A 24,272-nucleotide genomic window follows, 5' to 3' on the forward strand; every position below is an offset into this window, starting at 1 on the left:
GTGGAGAAAGGTTGTCAGGCTGTGGAGAGATTGATGTGTCTGAGGAAAGTAAGAGCCCTTTGGGGTGAAGCGTGTGCCGTTCAGGGTGAAGGTGATGACAGAGGCTCTGCTAACACTGAGAAACCAAAATGCGACTTAGGCCAATCACGTTAGACGTCAAGCACTAAGATGTCAACCTGTGTGATGTGACCAATGAATGTACACCGTTGTTTCCATCCCTCTGATCACTTCCCCTTAGCAGAGGCGGCAATAACCAGGGGACATGGATTTAAGTTGAGGGGCAGGAGGTTTATAGGAGATGTGAGGAAAAGCTTTTTCACCCAGAGGGTGGTGGGAATCTGGAACTCACTGCCTGAAAGGGTGGTAGAGGCGGGAATCCTCACAGCATTTAAGTATTTGGATGAGCGCTTGAAATGCCATAGCATCCAAGGCTATGGACTATGTGCTGGAAAATGGGATGAGAATAGATAGATGCTTGATGGCCGACAGACATGATGGGCCGAAGGGTCTCTTTCCAGCCTATAAAACTCTATGAACCGTCCATCAGAGCCAGCCAAAAGACAGATAACCTCCACTTGACCCCAGAGACATTGTCAGATGCACTTGTGGCACAGTACTTCCTAAACAGATACGTTCCTGCCGGTGGCCAGTACTGTCTTGGACAGGGCACAACAGTGAGGGCACTTCCTTCTCACATGGGCAGAAGGTGGAGGTTGCAAGTGCCCAGAGTGCCAGCGGTTGGAAGACTGCTTGGGACAAGAGCCATGCTTAGTCTGAGACAGATGGTGAGCCTCTGGAGTTGCCATTCAAATGCTGGATGTCCAGTGGGATGCATGGGGAGATCTGGCAGAGATCCCTGCGGGTCTGCATGCCATGATCTCAGGGCAATAATAATTAATCAGAACAGATCTAGATTGTATAAATTGGAGTCAAAACTTGGCTTGTAAAATAATAGCTGATGAATGGGCTACCTTTAAAGAAGAGGGCATGCGAGCAGAGAAAAGGTATATTTCCTCAAAGGAAAGGTAGGTAAACCAATCCAGGGCTCCCTGAATAACAATTGGTGCCATTTGCTGACTCATTCTCAGGGTAATGCCTTGACCAATTCGGGTCATACTGCCTGATTTCAGACAATGTCTTGGCAGCTAACTGTCAGCCACCTGGTGCATTCTCCACGACAATGCCTCTACCAATCAGAGGCTACTTGCCAACCAATCAATCTCTCCTCCTACAGTATAAATAATTGTTCTTTCCTTATCAGTATTCTTGTGAAGTGTCCTGATGAGTGCAAGGTAGCTTCAATATACCATTTTTTTCAGGAATTAGACTGAGATGTGTAGGGTTCTAGAGGAAAGGCGGGAGAATAGTGATGAATGAGTTGCTCATCAGAGTGCCAATGAAGACTGAGTGGTCTTTGCTCCGTAACATTAATTCCCTCCACCATTTGTCCACCATGGCTATTGTAGGTGGTGCCTACTGGCTGCACTGCAGCAACTCACAAGGCTCCTTCAGCAGCTCCTCCTAACTCCATGACCTCCACTACCAAGAAGGACAAGGGCAGCAGATGCATGGGGACATCACCTTGAGATTCCCCTCCTAACCACTCACCATCCTGATGTGGAACTATATTGCCGTTCTTTTAGTGTTGCTGGGTCAAAATCCTGGAAGAGCTTCCCTTACTGCATGTCACTACATAGTGACCCTGCCAGCAATGCACACATCCTTCCATTTTAAGGTCAGAAATGGTGATGTTCGCTGATGACTGCACAATGTTCAGCACCATTTGCGACTCCTCAGATACTGAAGCAGTCCATGTCCAGGTCTTGTTGCATTTGGACAAGATCCAGGCTTGGGCTGACAAGTGGCAAATAACAGGGGCGGCATGGTAGCACAACGGTTAGCACTGCTGCTCCACAGCACCGGGGACCTGGGTTCGATTCCTGGCTTGGGTCACTTTCTGTGTGGAGTTTGCACGTTCTCCCCGTGTCTGCGTGAGTTACCTCCGGGTGCTCCGGTTTCCTCCCACATTCTAAAAGACATGCTGGTTAGGTGCATTGACCCGAACAGACGTCGGACTATGGTGACAAGGGGAATTTCACACTAACTTCATTGTAGTGTTAATGTAAGTTTGTGACGAATAAATAAACTTTTAAACTTTAAAAAAAAACTTAACGTTCACACCACATAAGTGCCAGGTAAGGATCATCTCCAACAAGAGGATTTAGCCATCGCCCCTTGGCGTTCAATGTTATTACTATCGCTGAATCCCCTACTATCAACATTCTGGGGGTTAGAATTGACCAGAAACTGTATTGAACTAGCCATGTAAATACTGTGGCTACCAGAGCAGGTCAAAGGCTGGGAATCCTATGATGAGTAACTCACCTCCTGACTCCCCAAAGCCGATCCATCTACAAATCAGGAGTGTGATGGAATACTCTCCACTTGCCTGGATAAGTGCAGCTTCAACACACTGAAGAAGCTCAACACTATCCAGAACCAAGAGGCTCACTTGATTGATACCCCTTCCACAAATATTTAAGCCCTCCACCACTGACTAACAGTGGCAGCTGTGTGTACCATCTTTGCTGCAAAAAACTCACTAAGGGGTCCTCAGACAGCACCGTCCAAACCCACAACCACTACCACTTAGAAGGAGAAGAGCAGCAGATACCTGGGAACACCACCACCTGGAGGATCCCCTCCAATTCACTCACATTCTGACTTGGAAATATATTGCCATTCCTTCACCGTCGCTGGGTTGAAATCTGGGAACTTCTTTCTTAGCGGCACCATAGCTGTTCCTAACACCTCAGGGACCGCAGGGTTTAAGGCAGCAGCTCACCACCACTTTCTGAGGAGCATTCAGGGATGGGCAATAAATGTTGACTGAGCCAGCGACATCCACATCTCATAAATGAATTTTAAAAAGTCTCATTTATGCCTACTCTCAGCTTCCTGTTAGCCAGTCAATGTTCTATCCATTCCAAGATGTTATTCCCTATACTGAGTATTTTTCCTCACATTTATAGCATTCATATAACAAATTCATGAATTGACAATGCATATTGAAGTAAATAACGATGATCTGATAGCTATTACAGAGGTGTGGCTGCAGGATGACAAGGATTGGGTCCTTAATATTGAATCCTGACTATTGAGGGGTATATGATACTGAAGAATAAGAAGCTAGGTTTAAGTGGAAGGGCAGTATTGTGAATCAAGAATGGCATTTGTGCAATAGTTAGAGATGATAGTCGGAGTTCAGGATGTAGAATCAATTTGGGTGAAGATGAGGAATTGAGGTGTTATATATTTAAATGGACTGCATGATTGCTTTAAGATCTGATCACATGATTTGATGGTGATATCATTAGGGTGTTGCCATAGGTTGCTGTTTTGCTTTAGGTTTGTACTCTGTGTAGAGAACATCTCTTACAATAAATCTATGGTTACTTTGAATCCATGTGTGCAAACCATGTTCTTTTCTTTTTGTTAAAACCCATAACGCCCAACATAGTTAAAACATGACACGAAAAGCACATTGGCGACAAGTCAGGATTTTGTTTCATTGAGGAAAGATCCGAAGTAGGGGAAAGAAAGCATTGTGGGTCCTCACACTTCAAATATTAGAAGGCTGGGGAGAAGCGACAACAGGATTAAAGATTGAATCGCCAGAAGAAAGACCAAGTAATTAAAAAAAGGCTCTGTGTGGTTTTAAAAGAGGAGTTTTTTCCCGATCAGAGAAGTATGGGATTCCAGGCAGTATCTGACACATTTGAAAAGAGTGGGTGCTTTGCTGTATGGCTGGGATAGATTGGTTAAAAAAGCATCAAGTCAACACTTTCCAGGATTAAAAGTATAGCACTGGGAAGATTGTAAAATATATATATATGTGTATATTGACCAGTCTCAAGCTGCTAGAGCAATGGCGGGTCAATTAGGATCCTTGGGTCCTTTCAAGGAACAAAGTGAATCATGGAGTTCCTCTGCAGAGTAGTTTCAGTACTTTGTACAAGTGAATGAAATATCAAATGACTTGCTCGTACCAGTTTTTCTTCGTACAATTGGAAGTCAAACCTTAAAACGTTTAATTTGCTCCGAAGATTGGTTCATCCAACAAAGCCACGAATCAAAACTTAAGATGACTTGGCAAAGATCCTTGAAGTGCATTATTCTCCAAAGCCATTGATCATCGCAGAGCGGCTCAGATTCAACCAAAGAAATCAAATGGCAGGCGAAATCATTGCTCGGTTTGTGGCAACCTTAAAAAAGCTGGCACAACATTCTGAGTCTGGTGAGTTGTTAGAAGATACTCCTAGAGATTTTGGGGTCTCCAAAATGAGGTTATCCAAACGACATTGCTTACTGAACGTGCTTTGACTTTAAAGACAGCAGCAGCAATCGCAGTGTTGATGGAACTGGCTGCTGCTAAAGAGGCTTCATTCCTGCACCAAATTGTTAAGATCCACAGGTTGGGAACCAGCAAGATATATCAAATGGGATATTCAGTGAGTGAATGCTGGAGCAAGGATGGTCAATGGAAGAATTGTGGCAAAATGGGTCACATTGCAAAAGATTGTTGGACTAGACCAGCTTCCCCAGGGTCCAATGGACAAGAGCACTTGAATAATTTGGAAGCAACATTGGAATGTCTTTAAGCACATGGTCTGCGTATCAAGAAAGAAAAGTGTGACTTTTTCCAGATGTCAGTCCAGTATTTGAGTCTTGTTATTGACAGTAAAGGACTACATAAAGCACCTCGAGAGATTAACGCTATTTTAGAAGCAACATGTCCAATGAATGTGATGTAATCGAGATCCTTTCTCGGATTAGTAAATTATTATGGCAAATTTGTTCCTCACTTAGTAAATTATACGATGGCTTCATTAATGTAGCTTTGAAATAGTCATGGGACTAGACAACAGAATGTGAGAAAGCAGACAAGAATGTCAAGGATGCTTTGCAGAAGTCTGAAATATTGGTTCATTTTAATCCAAAGCTACCATTACTGTTTGCTTGCGATGCTTCACCTTATGGAGTAGGGGCAGTAGTTTCACATATTATACCTTTGGGAGAATGACCAATAGCTTTTGCTTCATGTACTCTGACTCGTGCTGTACCTAACTATGCTCAGCGAGAAAAAGAGGCATTGAGTATCATTTTTGGCATAAGAAGATTTCTTCATTATTTATATGGTTGCCATTTTACATTACTGACTGACCATTGATCCTTAACAACTATCTTTGGGCCGGATAAAGTTATATTATCGTTAGCTGCTAGCCAATTGCAAAGATGGTCACTGATCTTACACACTCCAGTGATATAAAGTATCGTCAATCAGAATGCTAATCCAAAGAATCCTTACAGTGCAATAAGAAGCCATTTGGCTCATCGAGTCTGCACTGCCTCTGCAAAGTATCTCACCCAGGCTTTCCATTCAAGAACATAAGATCTAGGAGCAGGAGTAGGCCATCTGGCCCCTCGAGCCTGCTCCGCCATTCAATAAGATCATTGTGGATCTTTTCGTGAATCAGCTCCACTTACCCGCCCACTCACCATAACCCTTACTTCCTTTACTGTTCAAAAATTTATTCTTGCCTTAAAAACATTCAATGTGGTAGCTTCAACTGCTTCACAGATTCACAACCCTTTGGGTGAAGAGGTTCCTCCTCAACTCAGTCCTAAATCTGCTCCCCCTTATTTTGAGGCTATGCTCCCCAGTTCTAGTTTCACCTGCCAGTGGAAACAACCTCCTTACTTCTATCTTATCTATTCTCTTCATGATCTCATATGTTTCTATGAGATCTCCCCTCATTCTTCTGAATTCCAATGACTATAGTCCCAGTCTACTCAGTCTCTCCCCATGAGCCAACTCTCTCAACTCCGGAATCAACCTAGTGAATCTAATCACTCAGTCCTATCCCCCGTAACTCTGCACATTGACCGTGGCTAATCCACCTAACCTACACATCTTTGGGCACTATGGACAATTTAGTATGGCCAGTTCACCTAACCCGCACATCTTTGGCGTGTGGAGGAAACTGGAGCACCCGGAGGAAACCCACGCAAAAAAGGGGAGAATGCAAACTCTACAAGCTAGCCACCCAAGGCCGGAATAGACCCCAGGTCCCTGGTACTGTGAAGCAGCAGTGCTCACCACTGTGCCACCGTGCTGTCCATAACAGGAGGGTAGCAGATTATGCTAGTGCATTATCGTGCTTACCTTTCCCTATTGAGCAGATCCCACCAACTTTTTTCGCTAATATTCTTTTTTATCGCCAGTAGATCATTTGCCTGTGACAGCTTCTCAAGTTCAAAGACATAACATAAATGATCCCCTGATGGAGAAGGTGTTGGACATAGTAAAGAAAGGAATGATAGCTGGAACACTTTATCCACATCCTATTTTGAAACCACGTGTCAGGAAAGCTTGAGTTGACCATCAAAGCTGGATGTCTATTGTGGGGAATTGGGTGATGATTTCTCCTCGTCTGCGCAAAGAGTTCTTGAACAACTACATGAAGGACATCCTGGTATAATCCAGGTGTAGTAATTAGCACATTTTTTTTTTGTGGCCAGGTCTGGATTCTCAGATTAAAGCAGAAGTGGGACAGTGTCAATCTTATGCTCGAATAAGAAATATACCACCGTTGTCTCCTTTACACCATTGGGCATGGCCTAAAATGTCACGGCAAAGATTACACGTAGATTTTGCTGGTCCGTTTCAGGATCACATGTTCTTGGTCATAATTGATGCACACTCAAAGTGGCCAGAAGTTGTTATCATGAGATCTATTACAACTGAATAAACCATTGAAAAGCTTGATGAAATTTTTGCAAGATCTGGTATGCAGGAACAGATTGTTAATGATAGTACTTCGCAGTTTACTTCACGAGTTTGAGGATTATCTCAAAAGTAAATGGTATTCAGCGTAAGAAATCCAGACCTTATCCATCAACCAATCGATTCACTGAAAAGGTTGTACAATTCTTGAGACGTTCTTTAAAAGCTTCAAATGAGCAAGGTTCATTATGACTGTGTGAATAGCTTTTAGGTATCTTACAGAAACACTACTCATGCAGCTACCCAAAGTTCCCCTGCATTACTGCTCTTAAAGAGAAAGTTGAGAACTACGTTTGATTTATTGCCTCCAGAAGTAGAGCGTCAACAACAATCTCAAGTTGCTAGATGCGAAGTAAGGGCAAAACAATGCACATTTCAACAAGGAGAATCAAGTGTTAGTGCATAATTCTGCCACAGATGAGAAATGGGTACCAGCCATAGTTTTAACAAAAAGAGGCCGAGTTTCTTACAAGGTTCAAACCCAAGATGAATTAGTCCGGTGGCATCATGTTTGGAGGTTATTTGTTCTTGGTCATGTTGACCACTTGTTGTCATTTCGAAATGATTTCTCCGAATCATCTCCAGAAGTACCAACTTCTTTAGTCCCTAGTGTTGTGAATACTACAGAACACTGAGTTGAACGAGCTGCTTGATGACTGTGTCTCTGCTACTATACCATGTGAAAATGATGTAGAATTAGTTCCAAGAGAAGTGTCTACTGAGGTTCCAAATTATACTTCTCGTGTCAAGAATAGCCAAATTCCAGAACTTCACATACAACCAAAGAGGAATAGACGTCCTCCTGATCGACTCACTTGTTGACTGTATATAATGATTAATGATGCATCATCCTGTGTCTAAAAGATTGATCCTATGTATAACATTGTAGTAATTTGTTGTCATGACCACAGAGGGGAAGGGATGTTATATATTTAAAAGGGTTGCATGGTTGTTTTAAGAGCTGATCACATGATTTAAAGGTGATGTCATGAGGGTGTTGCCACAGGCTGGTTTTACTTTCAGTTTGTACTCTGTACAGAGGACATCTCTTCCAATAACTCTGTTGTTACTTTGAATCCACATGTGCAAACCATGTTCTTTTACACCAACCTCTAACCTAGTTAAGATACTACAGTAGGGGAAAGAAGTCACTTGTGGGAGTGGTCTCTACAAACCTCCTAAACAGTAACCACAATACAGGACAATTTACAAGAAGAAATATTGGGTACTAGTGATAAAGGGACAGCAATAATCATGGGTGACTTTAATCTACATATAAACTGGGGCAATCAGATTATCAGTCGTAGCCTGGATGAGGAGTTGTGACACGGTTTTTTTAAGATGGAATATTCTGGAACAAACCAGAGAGCAGGTTATATTATTGTAGGGGCCTGAAAAAAAGGATAAATGAAAGAAAAATGAAAAGTGTGTTTTTCTTGAAATATGGGTAAATTTAATGAAAAAGACATTTCCCATTGTTCTTTGTTTTCTTGTGAGTTTCAATATCCTGTTTACTGGGCCAAATACCGTGAACAGATACTGTTTGTTTGAGTGATGTAAGCTAAGCCAATCCGTTTTCTAGAGAGCTGCACTTTAAGCCAATCAGATTACTTAGGGGGAGGGAAAAAGAAAAACGGCGGGAGGCAGAGGAAGCTGCAGTGGGGAGACACACGTGGGGGAGAGGAAGCTGCAGTGGGGAGACACACGTGGGGGAGAGGAAGCTGCAGTGGGGAGACACACGTGGGGGAGAGGAAGCTGCAGTGGGGAGACACACGTGGGGGAGAGGAAGCTGCAGTGGGGAGATACACGTGGGGAAGAGGAAGCTGCAGTGGGGAGACACGCGTGGGGAAGAGGAAGCTGCAGTGGGGAGACACACGAGGGGAAGAGGAGCTGTTTCCATGCGGTAAAAACCCAGTTTTAACGTCGAGGCAAATAATATTTGTAGACTAACATACTTCACAGTATGGGCACAAATATTACTGTGCAGTTAAAGCTCGTGTTTGTCGCAGTTTAGTAACTCGTTTTTTCCAGTTTGAAGTGAAAGGCAGCAAGGTTTGTTATTTTCATTACTGTTGAGAAAAAGTGTCTTGTACTCTCAAGCGTGGACGTTTCTGCTAGAAACTGCCGGTGAGGGACAGTCAGCTATAACCGCTGGGCGTAGTTTTCACTGGGGAGACGGAGAGAACGAGGATTAGCTGAAGCTAACTTGCTAAAGTAGCACTGCCGAGGAGGACAGACTTCAACGCACTGGACCTGCGTCACTGCACGGACAGCTTACTGCATTTTTTTTCCTGCTGCATCATCTTCCCACTCGCAGACCCTTCTGGACTGTGTGTGTCGTGGTTGCGTGAGTAACTGGAGACTATACTATCGGACACTGAACGGTATCAGCAGTGTGTTGTTGAGGGCGTGTTTTCTTCATATGTGCACCAACGTATGGGCCCCAACGTTTATAAATCCAAGCGCTTGGTAATCATTTGAACATTTCTCAGGGTTGAAACTGTTTAATTGAAAAATCTTTAGTTTGGGACTCTTTACCTGTTTTATGAGACGCAACAATGCAAGAAAATAAATTTATTTTTGTTATTCCTTTTGCATGGTTGTCCTGAACCTTTTCTTATTATAAGGTTTACATACTTACCAGTTTAGGAGGCACCGCGCTATTATTAATAGGTTGTTACTCTAGATTGCAACTGCATACACTAATTCTTTTCATTCACGCCTGTACTGACATTTATTGGTAAATAGGAAATTTAGCCTAGCTCAACATCAACCGCTAAGAACTCAGGATCCTGTCAATTGAACATTTACATAGTAGCCCCTTATAACATCAAGCACATCCCAGGTACAGCTTCACTTAACTCAGCTGGTCAGAGCATACAGTTGTCAGCAGGGGGTTACATTATACCTGCTATTCAGTAATATGTCAGGATTAATTAATGACCTTGAAGTAAAGACACCCTAGGTAGCAGTGACCTTAGTCTGATTGAAGTCTACATCCAGTTTGAATGGGAGAAGAGCGCACCTAAGACTAGTATTTTAAACTTATGTAAAAGCAAATATGTGGACACGAAAACTGAGCTAACTGAAAGCATCCCCACCAACAGCCAACACCAATTCAACTCGATACTCGAGAAGCTTGACACCATTCCGGACAAAGCAGCCCCACTTGATTGGCACCACATCCACAAACATCCACTCCCTCCACCACCGATGCTCTGTAGCAGCAGTGTGTACCATCTACAAGATGCATTGCAGCAATTCATCAAAAATCCTTTAGACAGCACCTTCCAAACCCACAACCACTTCCATCTAGATGGACAAGGGCAGCAGATACATGGGAACACCACCACCTACGTGTTCCCCTCCAAGCCACTCACTATCCTGATTTGGAAATATATCGCTGTTCCTTCGCAGTGGCTGGGTCAAAACCCTGAAATTCTCTCCCTAATGGCATTGTGGGTCAACCCACAGCATGTGGATTTCTGTGTTTCAAGAAGGCAGCTCATCACCACCTTCTCAAGGGCAGCTAGGGATGGGTAATAAATGCTGACCAGCCAGTGACGCCTATGTCCCACAAACTAATTAAAAAGAATCTCCCCTTAAGTACCATTTTTCCCTTTCATCTCCAATTCCATTGTTGTCTGCCTTCTTTGAACTCCGCTTTTCCAAAATATAAAACAAACTTTTGTAGTTTCTTATAGCCCCTCCGCTTTAGGATCAAATAAAATTTAACAACATTCTCTTGTTTACTTATGAAACCATTGTAATTTATTAAAGTTCCTTATTCCCCATTGAAATTTAATAGCTTAAAAAAGCCAAATCCCTATCTATCTCCAAATTTCAAAACTCTACTTATTTACTTAAAAATCCACAGATGAGCGCACACACAGATGGACACACACAGAGCCTTCTTCATAGAACAATGCAATATTTCCCCAAAAATATTTTAAAAAAGCAACATGTGTCCCCTCACGTAAATAGGATATTTCCTCTTGTGGGCGAGTCCAGAACTAGGGGCACTGTTAGGGGTCGTCTTTTTAGGACAGAGATGAGGAGAATTTTTTTTTCTGAGGCTTGTGCAACTTTGGAACTCTGCCTCAGAAGGTGGTAGATTTGGGGGTCACTGAGTATTTTCAAGGCAGAGATAGATAGATTCTTGTTAGACAACGGAATCAAAGGTTATTGGGGGTAGATGGGAATGTGGAACTGAAAACACAAACAGATCAGCCACGATCTTATTGAACGATGGAGCAGGTTCGAGGGGCCAAATGGCCTACCTCTGCTCCTATTTCGTATGTTTGTCTATCTGTAATTGGGGAAAACACAGTAAGGAGTCTAACAACACCAGGTTAAAGTCCAACAGGTTTATTTGGTAGCAAACGCCACTAGCTTTCGGAGCACTGCTCCTTCGTCAGGTGAGTGGGAGATCTGCTAACAAACAGCAAACAGCGCATATAAAGACACAAACTCAAGTTACAGAATAATGAATAATGATTGGAATGCGAGTCTTTACAGCTAATCAAGTCTTAAAGGTACAGACAATGTGAGTGGAAAGAGCATTAAGCACAGGTTCTTGGGGAACTCGGGGTCCATATCCACAGATCTCTAAAGGTTGCCACTCAAGTGGATAGAGCTGTGAAGAAGGCCTATAGTGTGTTAGCTTTTATTAACAGGGGGTTGGAGTTTAAGAGCCGTGGGGTTATGCTGCAACTGTACAGGACCTTGGTGAGACCACATTTGGAATATTGTGTGCAGTTCTGGTCACCTCACTATAGGAAGGATGTGGAAGCGCTGGAAAGAGTGCAGAGGAGATTTACCAGGATGCTGCCTGGTTTGGAGGGTAGGTCTTATGAGGAAAGGTTGAGGGAGCTAGGGCTGTTCTCTCTGGAGCGGAGGAGGCTGAGGGGAGACTAATTAGAGGTTTATAAAATGATGAAGGGGATAGATAGAGTGAACGTTCAAAGACTATTTCCTCGGGTGGATGGAGCTATTACAAGGGGGCATAACTATAGGGTTCGTGGTGGGAGATACAGGAAGGATATCAGAGGTAGGTTCTTTACGCAGAGAGTGGTTGGGGTGTGGAATGGACTGCCTGCAGTGATAGTGGAGTCAGACACTTTAGGAACATTTAAGCGGTTATTGGATAGGCACATGGAGCACACCAGGATGATAGGGAGTGGGATAGCTTGATCTTGGTTTCAGATAAAGCTCGGCACAACATCGTGGGCCGAAGGGCCTGTTCTGTGCTGTACTGTTCTATGTTCTAGGTTAAAGATATATGTATTGTCTCCAGACAGGACAGCCAGTGAGATTTTGCAAGCCCAGGCAAGTTGTGGGGGTTACAGATAGTGTGACATGAACCCAAGATCCCAGTTGAGGCCATCCTCATGTGTGCGGAACCTTGGCTATCAGTTTCTGCTCAGCGACTCTGCGCTGTTGTGTGTCGTGAAGGCCGCCTTGGAGAACGCTTACCCGAAGATCAGAGGCCGAATGCCCGTGACCGCATCATGTAATTGGGGGAACAGACTTTATTGGATAGCTCTTTCAATGAGCAGACATCAACTCAATGGGCACAATGGTCCCTTGGGCCACACAAACTTGAAATGTACAAAATGAAAATTTAGTTCATATATAATGAGGATAAATATAATTTAGCAACAATGATTTTAGACAGCGGTAATATCAACACTGTGAGTGTATTGTTAGGTTTTAAGTGTGCCTGTTCCTTTCAGAAGGAAGGGCTGAGCAAATAGTGACGGGAGGAGGAGTCCAGGGTTGAAATGTAGAGAGCAAGCAGCTTAAAAAGGCAGCGATATTGGAGAGCAGCCAGAGATATAATCGCCGGCGTTCTGCTGGAGAGCGAACTAACTGTGAATAGGAATCTGTAACCAGGAATTGACTCTGTTGAAGAGTTTAGAAATCTGGTATTGTGACATGAAGGAACTTGGTATTCTTTAATCTGTTGCTAGACCCTTTTTTTATTTCTTTCTCTCTTTCCCCTCCTCCCTCTGTCTCCCCGTCTCTCTCTCTCTCTCGGCCCCAGTAGCTTTGCTGGCACATTTGTTGTTAAATGTTTTTCTTTAATGACATTCTCAGGCCTGTTTATGTAGTTTTTGGTGAATCAGTTTTTAGTATCTTAGAGTCTCAATCTGCAGGTTTAACTTGTAACTTTTTAAATTTTAAATTGGAGAGATGTGGATGTAGGGCTCCTAAGGCCCATTGCAGGTCAGATGCAGTCAATGTTGGTCAGGAGAGGTAACATGGAGCAGGAAAGCTTGTTGCTTGTCAGAAGAGGGAAAAGACTTTGAGGTCTTGGTAAAGAGTTGTTTATCTTGATCTTGATTTCAACGTTGTAAAAGATTTTGAGTGTTGGATAGTGTATTCCTAGTTTGAGAGAGCAAATGTCAGAGAAACAATGACTGATGCAGTGAGGTTAAATAAATGTCATTTGGAGCGACAGATTTCAAGCTAAGGTTTTATAGTTTCTGTCTGTTTCTGATCTGCGTCATATCATGTTCATCCATTACCCCCAGTGCTCGCTGACTCGCAAGTCAGCCCCTTGTCCACCAATGACTTGATGTTTAAAAAATTCTCATCTTGTATTTCAAAACCCCCACTCCTCCCTATCTCCAACTGCCTACAATCCCCCAAGATCTTTGCTCCTCCAATTATGGCCTCTTGCACATTCCCAACTTTTTTTTCCAGAAATATATTTCATTAATTAAAGTTTTTAAAATGACCTTCCCTACCAGTTCAAATTGGCTATTCCCAAAATTGCAATCCAGTTAAAGTTCTTTGCACACAGTGTTTTGCACCCTGAGGTGCCTCGGTACAATTGAAATCATGCACAATATTTGCAAGGTACATTTCATGACAGATGAGATCTGAGAAGTTTTACAGTTTCCAAACCCTCTGTACGTTTGCAGCTGGATCTTAGATAGTGACATTTCCTCTGAGTTTCTGTGGCAGTTGTGGCAAGCTGTCCCTCTCGATTACCTTAGCGCGTTTAGGGTGAGATAGGAAACGTATTTTGAGGGATTTTAAGTAGAGCACACGTTGAGAGAAGTTTTTGTGATGCCCTATGTCTATAAATACTTATATTTGTCAGAATAATTTAAAATGCTTTGCATAATGCTCTGACATGGGCGGCACGGTAGCACAGTGGTTAGCACTGCTGCTTCACAGCTCCAGGGACCTGGGTTCGATTCCCGGCTTGGGTCACTGTCTGTGTGGAGTTTGCACATTCTCCTCGTGTCTGCGTGGGTTTTCCTCCGGGTGCTCCGGTTTCCTCCCACAGTCCAAAGATGTGCGGGTTAGGTGGATTGGCCATGCTAAAATTGCCCCTTAGTGTCCTGAGATGCGTAGGTTAGAGGGATTAGTGGGTAAAATATGTCGGGATATGGGGGTAGGGCCTGGGTGGGATTGTGGTCGGTGCAGACTCGATTGGGCCGAATGGCCTCTTTCTGTACTGTAGGGATTCTATGATAATATTTGGAGACAGCAGTACTTCATTCAGCCCCTAAAGCCAGTTCCAGCACCATACTATTCCATCCTAGTCTCAACTCCAGTGTTCTGCCTTTGCTCCTTATCCCTTGATACTGTAAATTCTGTCAATCTTTGCCCTTAAAATTTCAATTGACCCCTGCATCCACAGCCTTTCAGGGTAGCAGTGACGGGATTAGAAAGAAAGACTCTATAACAGCTTTCATAAACTTGACAATGCCCCCAAAGCACTTTGGAAGCAGTGAAGTACTTTTGAAGTTTAATCACTATTGTAGGAAATGCAACAGCCAATTTGTACACAGCAAGCTCCCACAAAACAGCAGTGTCATGGTGACTCTGATCATCTTTTTAGCTGTTTTATTTGAAGGATGAATATTTATCCGGACAACAGGTTTAACTGTCCTGCTCTGCAAGATGGTGGTCATTGAATCTTTTGCATCCACCTGAGAGGTTCAACGTCGAGGCCAAAAGGCAGTAAGCACCTCAAACAGTGCAGTGTTGGATTGTCAGCCTAGATTTGTGCCCAAGCTTCTGGAGTATGACTTGAAACCATGCCTTCTGACCCCAGTGACCTTCTACCCACTGAGTCTTGACAAAATGAGATTAATGATCAGAAAATCTGTTTTCTAATATCCCTCCAGTGAAGCCCTTGGATTGCTTTTACTATATTAAAGATGCAGTGAGAATGCAAGTTATTGTATAGTTTCGTGGAGACTGTTGGCCACGACACTGGGAGAATTTCTTGCTCCTCACAGAGCCAAAAGACCTTCCAATTTACACCTAAACCAAATCTGGGGCTTAAAATCCTCTGACTGACATTTATACTGCAAAGGTATCAGGCAATGACCATCTCCAACACGAGAGAATCTAACCAAACTCCGCTTGACATTCAATGGGTAGCATGGTGGCACAATGGTTAGCACTGCTGCCTCACAGTGCCAGGGACCTGGGTTCGATTCCTGGCTTGAGTCACTGTCTGTTTGGAGTCTGTGCATTCTCCCTGTGTCTGTATGGGTTTCCTCCGGGTGCTCCAGTTTCCTCCCACAGTCTGAAAGACCTGCTGGTTAGGTGCATTGACCTGAACAGGCAGTGGAGTGTGGCACCTGGGGGAATTTCACAGTAACTTCATTGCAGCGTTAATATAAGCCTTACTTGTAACTAATAAATAAACTTTACTGGTATGGACATTGCTGAATCCCCCCACTATCAACATCTTGGGAGTTAATCATCTCTCCCTCAATAATCTCTCCCTCAATGTCAACAAAACGAAGGAGATTGTCATCGACTTCAGGAAGCATAAAGAGAACATGCCCCTGTCTACATCAACGGGGATGAAGTAGAAAGGGTCGAGAGGGACTTAAGAAAGAAAATAGGAGAGCCAGAAGGGGTCACGAGAAGGCCTTGGCAGGTAAGATTAAGGAGAACCCTAAGGCGTTCTATAAATATGTGAAGAGTAAAAGGATGAGATGTGAAGGAATAGGACCTATAAAATGTGAAGGTGAGAAAGTCTGTACAGAACCGGAAGAAATAGCAGAGGTGCTTAATGAATATTTTATCTCGGTATTCACGGTGGAAAAAGACCTGGGTGGTTGTACTACAGGATTGCGGCGGACTGAAAAGATTGAGTATGTGGACATTAAGAAAGAGGATGTGTTGGAAATTTTGAATGGCATCAAGATAGATAAGTCGCCGGGACCGGATGGGATGTACCCCAGGTTACTGTGGGAGGCGAGGGAAGAGATTGCAGAGCCTCTGGCGATGATCTTTGCGTCATCGATGGAGACGGGCGAAGTTCTGGAGGATTGCGGATGTGGTTCCTATATTCAAGAAAGGGAATAGGGATAGCCCAGGAAATTGCCGACCGGTGAGTCTAACCTCAGTGGTTGGCAAGTTGATGGAGAAGATCCTGAGGGACAGGATTTATGAACATTTAGAGAAGTTTAGTATGCTCAAAAGTAGTCAGCACGGCTTTGTCAAAGGCAAATCGTGCCTTACGAGCCTGGTGGAGTTATTTGAAAATGTGACTAAATACATTGACGAAGGAAAAGCGGTAGATGTGGTTTACATGGACTTCAGCAAGGCGTTCGATAAGGTCCCCCATGCAAGACTTCTCGAGAAAGTGAGAGGGCATGGGATCCAAGGGGCTGTTGCCTTGTGGATCCAGAACTGGCTTGCCTGCAGAAGGCAGAGAGTGGTTGTAGATGGGTCTTTTTCTGAATGGAGATGGGTCACCAGTGGAGTGCCCCAGGGATCTGTTCTGGGACCCTTGATGTTTGTCATTTTCATAAATGACCTGGATGAGGAAGTGGAGGGATGGGTTGGTAAGTTTGCCGACGACACGAAGGTTGGTGGTGTTGTGGATAGGTTGGAGGGATATCAGAAGCTGCAGCGTGACATAGATAGGATGCAAGACTGGGCGGAGAAGTGGCAGATGGACTTCAATCCGGATAAATGTGTAGTGGTCCATTTTGGCAGGTCAAATGGGATGAAGGAGTATAATATCAAGAGTAAGACTCTTAGCAGTGTAGAGGATCAGAAGGACCTTGGGGTCCGGGTCCATAGGACTCTAAAATCGGTCCCGCAGGTGGAGGAGGTGGTTAAGAGGGCGTATGGTGTGCTGGCCTTCATCAATCGAGGGATTGAGTTTAGGAGTCGGGAGATAATGATGCAGCTTTAAAAGACCCTCGTCAGATCCCACTTGGAGTACTGTGTTCAGTTCTAGTCACCTCATTACAGGAGGGATGTGGAAATGATTGAAAGGGTGCAGAGAAGATTTACAAGGATGTTGCCTGGATTGGTTGGCATGCCTTATGAGGGTAGGTTGAGGGAGCTCGGTCTTTTCTCCTTGGACAGACGAAGGATGAGAGGTGACCTGATAGGGGTGTACAAGATGTTGAGAGGTATAGATCGGGTGGATTCTCGGAGGCTTTTTCCCAGGGCTGAAATGGCTGCTACGAGAGTACACAGGTTTAAGGTGCTGGGGAGTAGGTACAGAGGAGATGTCGGGTAAGTTTTTCACTGAGGGTGGTGGGTGAGTGGAATCGGCTGCCGTCAGTGGTGGTGGAGGCAAACTCGATAGGGTCTTTTAAGAGACTTCTGGATGAGTACATGGAACTTAATAGGATTGAGGGTTATAGGTAAGCCTATATATTAGCCTAGGTAGGTAGGGACATGACCGGCACAACTTGTGGGCCGAAGGGCCTGTATGTGCTGTATTTTTTCTAAGTTCTATGAGAGCTTCCAGTTTTTAGGAGTCCAGATCACCAACAACCTGTCCTGGTCCCCCCCATGCCGACACTATAGTTAAGAAAGCCCACCAATGCCTCTACTTTCTCAGAAGACTAAGGAAATTTGGCATGTCAGCTATGACTCTCTCTAACATTCACAGATGCACCATAAAACTCATTCTTTCTGGTTGTATCATAGCTTGGTATGGCTCCTGCTCTGCCCAAGACCTCAAGGAATTACAAAAGGTCATGAATGTAGCCCAGTCCATCACGCAAACCAGCCTCCCATCCATTGACTCTGTCTACACTTCCCGCTGCCTCGGCAAAGCAGCCAGCATAATTAAAGACCCCACGCACCCCGGACATTCTCTCTTCCACCTTCTTCCATCGGGAAAAAGATACAAAAGTCTGAGGTCACGTACCAACCGACTCAAGAACAGCTTCTTCCCTGCTGCTGTCAGACTTTTGAATGGACCTACCTCGCATTAAGCTGATCTTTCTCTGCACCCTAACTATGACTGTAACACTACATTCTGCACTCTCTCATTTTCCTCTCTATGAACGGTATGTTTTGTCTGTATAGTGCGCAAGAAACAATACTTTTCACCATATGTTAATACATGTGACAATAATAAATCACATCAAAATCAAACCATGAACCACAAACTGAACTGGACCAGCCACTGTGGCTATCGGAGCAAGTTGGGTGCTGGCAATTCTGGAGCAAATAACTCACCTCCTGACTCCCCAGAGCCTGTCCACAATCTGCAAGTCACAAGTCAGGGGTGTGATGGAATACTCCCCACTTGGCTGGATGAGTGCAGCTCCGACACTCAAGAAGCTCAACACCATCCAGGACAAAGCAGCCCACTTGAGGCATCCCATCCACAAATATTTACTCCCTCCATCACCAATGCATAACAGCAGCAGCAGTGTGTCTCATCTACAAGATGCACTGCAGGAACTCATCAAGGCCCCTTCGGCACCTTCCAAACCCACAACCATCCAGCAGAACAAGGACAGCAGATACCTGGGAGCACAACCACCTGGAGGTTCCCTTCCAATCTACTCACTATCATGATTTGGAAATATATTGCTGTCCCTTCACTGCTGCAGGGTCAAAATCTTAGAGCACCCTCCCTAACATCATCGCATGTCTATCTTAGTGTTGTTCAAGAAGGCAGCTCACTACCAGCTACCCTTGGGCGATTACGGATGGGCAATAAATGCTGGCGGAGCCAGTGATCGTTACATCAGGTGAAAGAATCTTTAAAAATGCTATGGTGTGGAGTGTGGGCTTAAATTCAGCTGAACAACTGGTGAGAGTTTTAAACTAGTAACTGCCCACCTCTGGTAAGTAAGTGTGCTGCCTTTCAGGCTGCCAGAAGGAGGGAGAATAACAACAGGACATACAACTGTGTTTCATGGCTCACCACTGAGTTGCATTGGCACCGTTAGCGCTCTCAATCTTCAAAAGCACTTACTTTTGTCATAGCCGCCTAATTATACTGCGTAATTACAGCCTTCCAGATTCAACATTGTTTTCAATATCTTCAGATTATACCCATTGTTCTTGCTTTCTTCAGACAGCAGGTAATAATTCTGCTGTTGTCATTTACAGCTCCTCTGGGATCATCTTTTGTTGCTTTACAGTCCCAACACAATAAGAGATTGTATTTATACAGTGCTTTAAATGTGGTATGACATCCCAAGACACTTCACAGAAGCATTATCAAACAAAATTTGACACCAAACCACATAAGGAGATATTGGGTAGATGACAAGTAGGTCTTAAAGAAGAGAAGAGGCTTATGGAGGGAATTCCAGAGCCCAGGGCTTCAGCAGCTTAAGGCCTATCTGCCAGTAAAAGTGATTAAATTATTTGTGGTGCCCCACAAGGCTGTGTTCTCAGCTCCCTATTATATTCCTTATACACCTATGACTGTTGGCCAAATTCCCCTCCAATTCGATTTTCAAGTTTGCTGACGACACCACTGTAGTGGGACAGATCTCAAACAATGACGAGACAGAGTACAGGAATGAGATAGAGAATCTGGTGAACTGGTGCGTCAACAATAATCTCTCCCTCGATGTCAACAAAACGAAGGAGATTGTCATCGACTTCAGGAAGCGTAAAGGAGAACGTGTCCCTGTCTACATCAACGGGGACCAAGTAGAAAGGGTCGAGAGCTTCAAGTTTTTAGGTGTCCAGATCACCAACAACCTGTCCTGGTCCCCCCATGCCAACACTATAGTTAAGAAAGCCCACCAACGCCTCTACTTTCTCAGAAGACTGAGGAAATTTGGCGTGTCAGCTACGACTCTCACCAACTTTTACAGATGCACCATAGAAAGCATTCTTTCTGGTTGTATCACAGCTTGGTATGGCTCCTGCTCTGCCCAAGTCTGCAAGAAACTACAAAAGGTTGTGAATGTAGCCCAAACCATCACGCAAACCAGCCTCCCATCCATTGACTCTGTCTACATTTCCCGCTGCCTCGGCAAAGCAGCCAACATAATTAAAGACCCCACGCACCCTGGACATTCTCTCTTCCATCTTCTTCCATTGGGAAAAAGATACAAAAGTCTGAGGTCGCGTACCAACTGACTCAAGAACAGCTTCTTCCCTGCTGCTGTCAGACTTTTGAATGGACTTACCTTGCATTCAGTTGATCTTTCGCTACACCCTAGCTATGACTGTACCACTGCATTCTGCATTCTCTTGTTTCCTTCTCTATGAACGGTGTGCTTTGTATAGTGCGCAAGAAACAATACTTTTCACCGTACGCTAATACATGTGACAATAATAAATCAAATCAAAATCAAATCAGGGATGTACAAGAGACCAGAATTGGAGGATAGATTTGTAGGGCTGGAACGGGTTACGGACATTGGAAGAGGTGAAGGAAGACTTGAAAATGAAGATGTGAATTTAAATCACGGATTGTCTTAACCAGGAGACCTTGTGGGTCAGTGAGCCCAGGGATGATGTGGAAGTGGTGCTGGTTAGGACACAGGCAGCAGGGTTTTGGAGTTTACAGAGGTTGGAAACTGGGAGGCCAGCCAGCAATGTTGGAGTAGTCAAGTTTAGAGTTAATAAAGAGGTGGGTGAGGGTTTCAGCTAAGGCAGATGATATAACAGAGGTAGAAGTAGGTAGCCTTTGCGATGGTGTGGATATGTGGTTAGATGTTCATTGCTACCATATTTTGTCTTGCACCATGAGCCCTTTTGTTATTTAATCAGTCCTGCCTGCCTCCCTTTCGTAACATTCTTTTTTGTTCTTCCCTCTCCACTCCTCCCCTCCCCATGCTTCCTGCTTCCTTGTTTAGAGACTGTTAAATTTCAAATTTCTTCCAGTTCTGACAGAAGATGAATCCTGGAACGTTAACTCTGTTTCTCTCTCCACAGATGCTGCCAAAACTGCTGACAGTTTCCAGCATTTTCTGCTTTTGCCTTTATTATAACAGTGCAGCTATACAGAACTCCTAATCTTCCTGATCAAAGCACACAGTAAGTGTACAGAAACCAGAATTGAGATTAGTTTGTTTGTTCAGGGAGTTAGGATGTAACCCTCCCTGATGTGTGAATATTAGAAACATTCTAATAGGTTGCACTAAAAATCCACACTTAAATGAACGGGCTTGGTATTGTTAGCAGCCCACACTCTGAGGGACATTGTTGAGCTTGTAATTTGGAGCATCCATCCTCTTTTTGGCTGCTTTCTGCACACAAATTATTAGATTTACTGAATTTGGTTTCATAATATGAAGATAGTAGTGAGTGGGATACAAAGAGTTTGAAAAGGAATATAGGTTAAGTGAGTGGGCAAAAAAATTGTAGATGGAGTATAATGTGGAAATGTGATGTCCACTTTAGTAGGAAGAATAGAAAAACAGAATATTATTTAAAGGGAGAGAGACTACAGAATGTTGCAGTACAGAGGGATCTGGTGTCCTTGTAAATGAATCTCAAAAAATCACCATGCAAATAGAGAGTGATTAGGAAGACAAAATGTTGGCTTTTAATGCAAGGGGGATGGAGTATAAAAGTCGAGAAGTCTTGCTGCAACTGTACAGGACATTTGTGAGACCACCTAACAGTCAGACTTGGAGGGATGTACTTGCTTTAGAAGCAGTTCAGAGAAGTTCACCAGGCTGATTACTGGGATGAAGAGGTTGTCTTATGAGGAAAGACTGAGCAAGTTGGGCCCATACTCATTGGAGTTTAGAAGAATAAGAGATGATCTTATTGGAACACAAGATTCTGAGAGGGCTTCACAGGGTGGATGCTGAGAGGATATTTCCCCTCGTGGGGGAATCTAGAACTGGGGGCACAGTTTAAAAATAAGGTCTCCTTAAGATTGTTAAAGGAACATCTGTGATTATGGGCGATTTTAATCTGCATATAGATTGGTAGAATCAAATTAGCCACAGTACAATAGAGGAAGAATTTCTGGAGTGCATACTTGTTTTCTGGAGCAATACGTTGAGGAACCAACAAGGGAACAGGCCATCGTGGACTGGGTGTTGTGCACTGAGAGGGTTAGGATCTGGTAGAATTCTTTGTCAAGATGGATCGTGATGTAGTTGATTCTGAGACCAGGGTGCTGAATCTCAATAAAGGTAACCATGATGGTATGAGGCATGAATTAGCGATGACGGACTGGGAAACATTACTGAAAGGAAAGACAGTGGACAGGCAATGGCAGGCATTTAAAGAATGAATAGGTGAGCTCCAGAAGTTGTTTATTCCTGTTTGGTGGAAGAGGAGTAAGAGAATTGTGGTCAAGCCATGGCTTACAAGGGAAATTAAGGACAGTATCAGATTCAAGTTGGCAAAGAAAAAGCAATAGGCCTGAGGATCTGGAGCAGTTTAAAATTCAGCAAGGATTGATTAAAAAGGGGAAAATAGAGTATGAAAGTAAGCTCGCAGGGAACATAAAACTGACTGCAAAAGTTTCTATAGGTATGTAAAGAGAAAAAGATTGACAAAAATGAATGTAGGCCCCTTACAGTCAAAAATGGGAGAATTCATAACAAGGAAAAAAGAAATGGCCGAGGAATTAAATTTGTACTTTACTTCAGTCTTCACAAAGGAAGACATGAATAATGTACCAAAAGTTCTGAGAGAAACAGGTTTTAGTGAGGAGCTGAAGGAAATCAGCATTAGTAGAGAAATGGTTTTGGGGAAATTGATGGGATTGAATGTGGATAAATCTCCAGGTCCTGATAAGCTTCATCCCAGAGTACTTAAGGAAGTGGCCCTGAAAATAATAGATCCATTGGTGGTTATTTTCCAAAATTCTTTGGACTCCGGAATAGTTCCTACACATTGGAGGGTAGCTAATGTAAGTCCACTATTCAAAAAAGGAAGATAGAGAGAAAACAGGGAATTATAGGCCAGTGAGCCTAACATTGGTACTGGGGATGTTGCTAGAGTCCATTATCAAGGATTTCATAACTCAGCATTTGGAAGGCAGTGGGATAATCAGACGACATCAACATGGATTTACAAAAGGGAAATCATGCTTGACGAATCTATTGGAATTCTTTGAGGATGTAACTAGTCGAGTTGACCAAGGAGAACCAGTGGATGTGGTTTATTTAGACTTTCAGAAGGCTTTCGACGAGATCTTACGAAACAGACTACTATGTAAAGTTAAAGCATATAGTATTGCAGGTAATGTCTTGAGAGGGATAGAAAGCTGGTTAGCAGATAGGAAGCAAAGAGTTGGCATAAATGGGCCGTTTGCTGATTGGCAGTCAGTGATTAGTGTGGTACCGTAGGGATCCGTGCTAAGATCCCAATTGTTCACATTATGCATTAATGATTTTAGGTGGGTGGCACGGTGGCACAGTGGTTAGCACTGCTGCTTCACAGCGCCAGGGACCCGGGTTCGATTCCCGGCTTGGGCTACTATCTGTGTGGAGTTTGCTTGTTCTCCCCATGTCAGCGTGGGTTTCCTCCGTGTGCTCTGGTTTCCTCCCACAATCTAAAAGACGTGCTGGTTGGGGTGCATTGACCTGAACAGACGCCAGAATGTGGCAACGAGGGGAATTTCACAGTAACTTCATTGCAGTGTTAATGTAAGCCTTACTTGTGACGAATAAATAACTAAAGACATAAAGGAAGAGGGAAATGAATGTATTATCATCAAATTTGCAGATGATACAAAGTTGGGTGGGAGGGTGAGTTGTGAGGAGGATACAGAGATGCTTCAGCATGGTTTGGACAGGCTGAGTGTGTGGGCATCTGCATGGCAGATGCAGCATAATGTGGATAAATGTGAGGTAATAGGAAGAAGATTGTTACTTGAATTAGTGTAAATTGAGAAGGGTGGATACTCAGCAAGACCTTGGTGTCCTCATGCATCAGTCGCTGAAAGTAAACATGCAGGTACAGCAGGCAATAAAGAAGGCAAATGGTATGTTGGCTTTCATAGCGAGAGGATTTGAGTATAGGGATAGGGTTAGACAGGATAGATTCAGAAAGAATGTTCCCAGTGTGGGGGAGTCCAGAACTCTAGGGGTCATAGTTTGAGGATAAGGGGTAAACCTTTTAGGACTGAGGTGAGGAGAAATTTCTTCACCCAGAGGGTGGTGAATGTGGAATCTACCACAGAAAGTAGTTGAGGCCAAAACCTTGTCTGATTTCAAGAAGATATATCTATGAGATGGATTTGGAATTCTTC

At 43.7% G+C, this 24,272-nt stretch overlaps 1 protein-coding gene across 4 annotated transcripts in view; it reads left to right on the forward strand.

The window, feature by feature from the left end:
• The window catches only part of LOC144499936 (nuclear mitotic apparatus protein 1-like), a 105,592-nt gene that overhangs the window by 6,638 nt on the left and 74,682 nt on the right, over positions 1 to 24,272 (forward strand). Inside the window, exons 1-3 of one of the 4 annotated variants that reach the window (XM_078222643.1) lie at positions 12,668 to 12,774; positions 15,625 to 15,761; positions 20,990 to 21,091. The gene's annotated coding sequence lies outside the window, so the exon portion shown is untranslated. Of the gene's footprint in view, positions 1 to 12,611; positions 12,798 to 15,624; positions 15,762 to 20,989; positions 21,092 to 24,272 lie in introns of those variants that run through there. The other 3 variants (XM_078222642.1, XM_078222644.1, XM_078222641.1) reach the window with 3 other exon arrangements.

Source organism: Mustelus asterias, chromosome 10 (assembly GCF_964213995.1).
Source record: "Mustelus asterias chromosome 10, sMusAst1.hap1.1, whole genome shotgun sequence".
Lineage (NCBI taxonomy): Eukaryota > Metazoa > Chordata > Chondrichthyes > Carcharhiniformes > Triakidae > Mustelus > Mustelus asterias.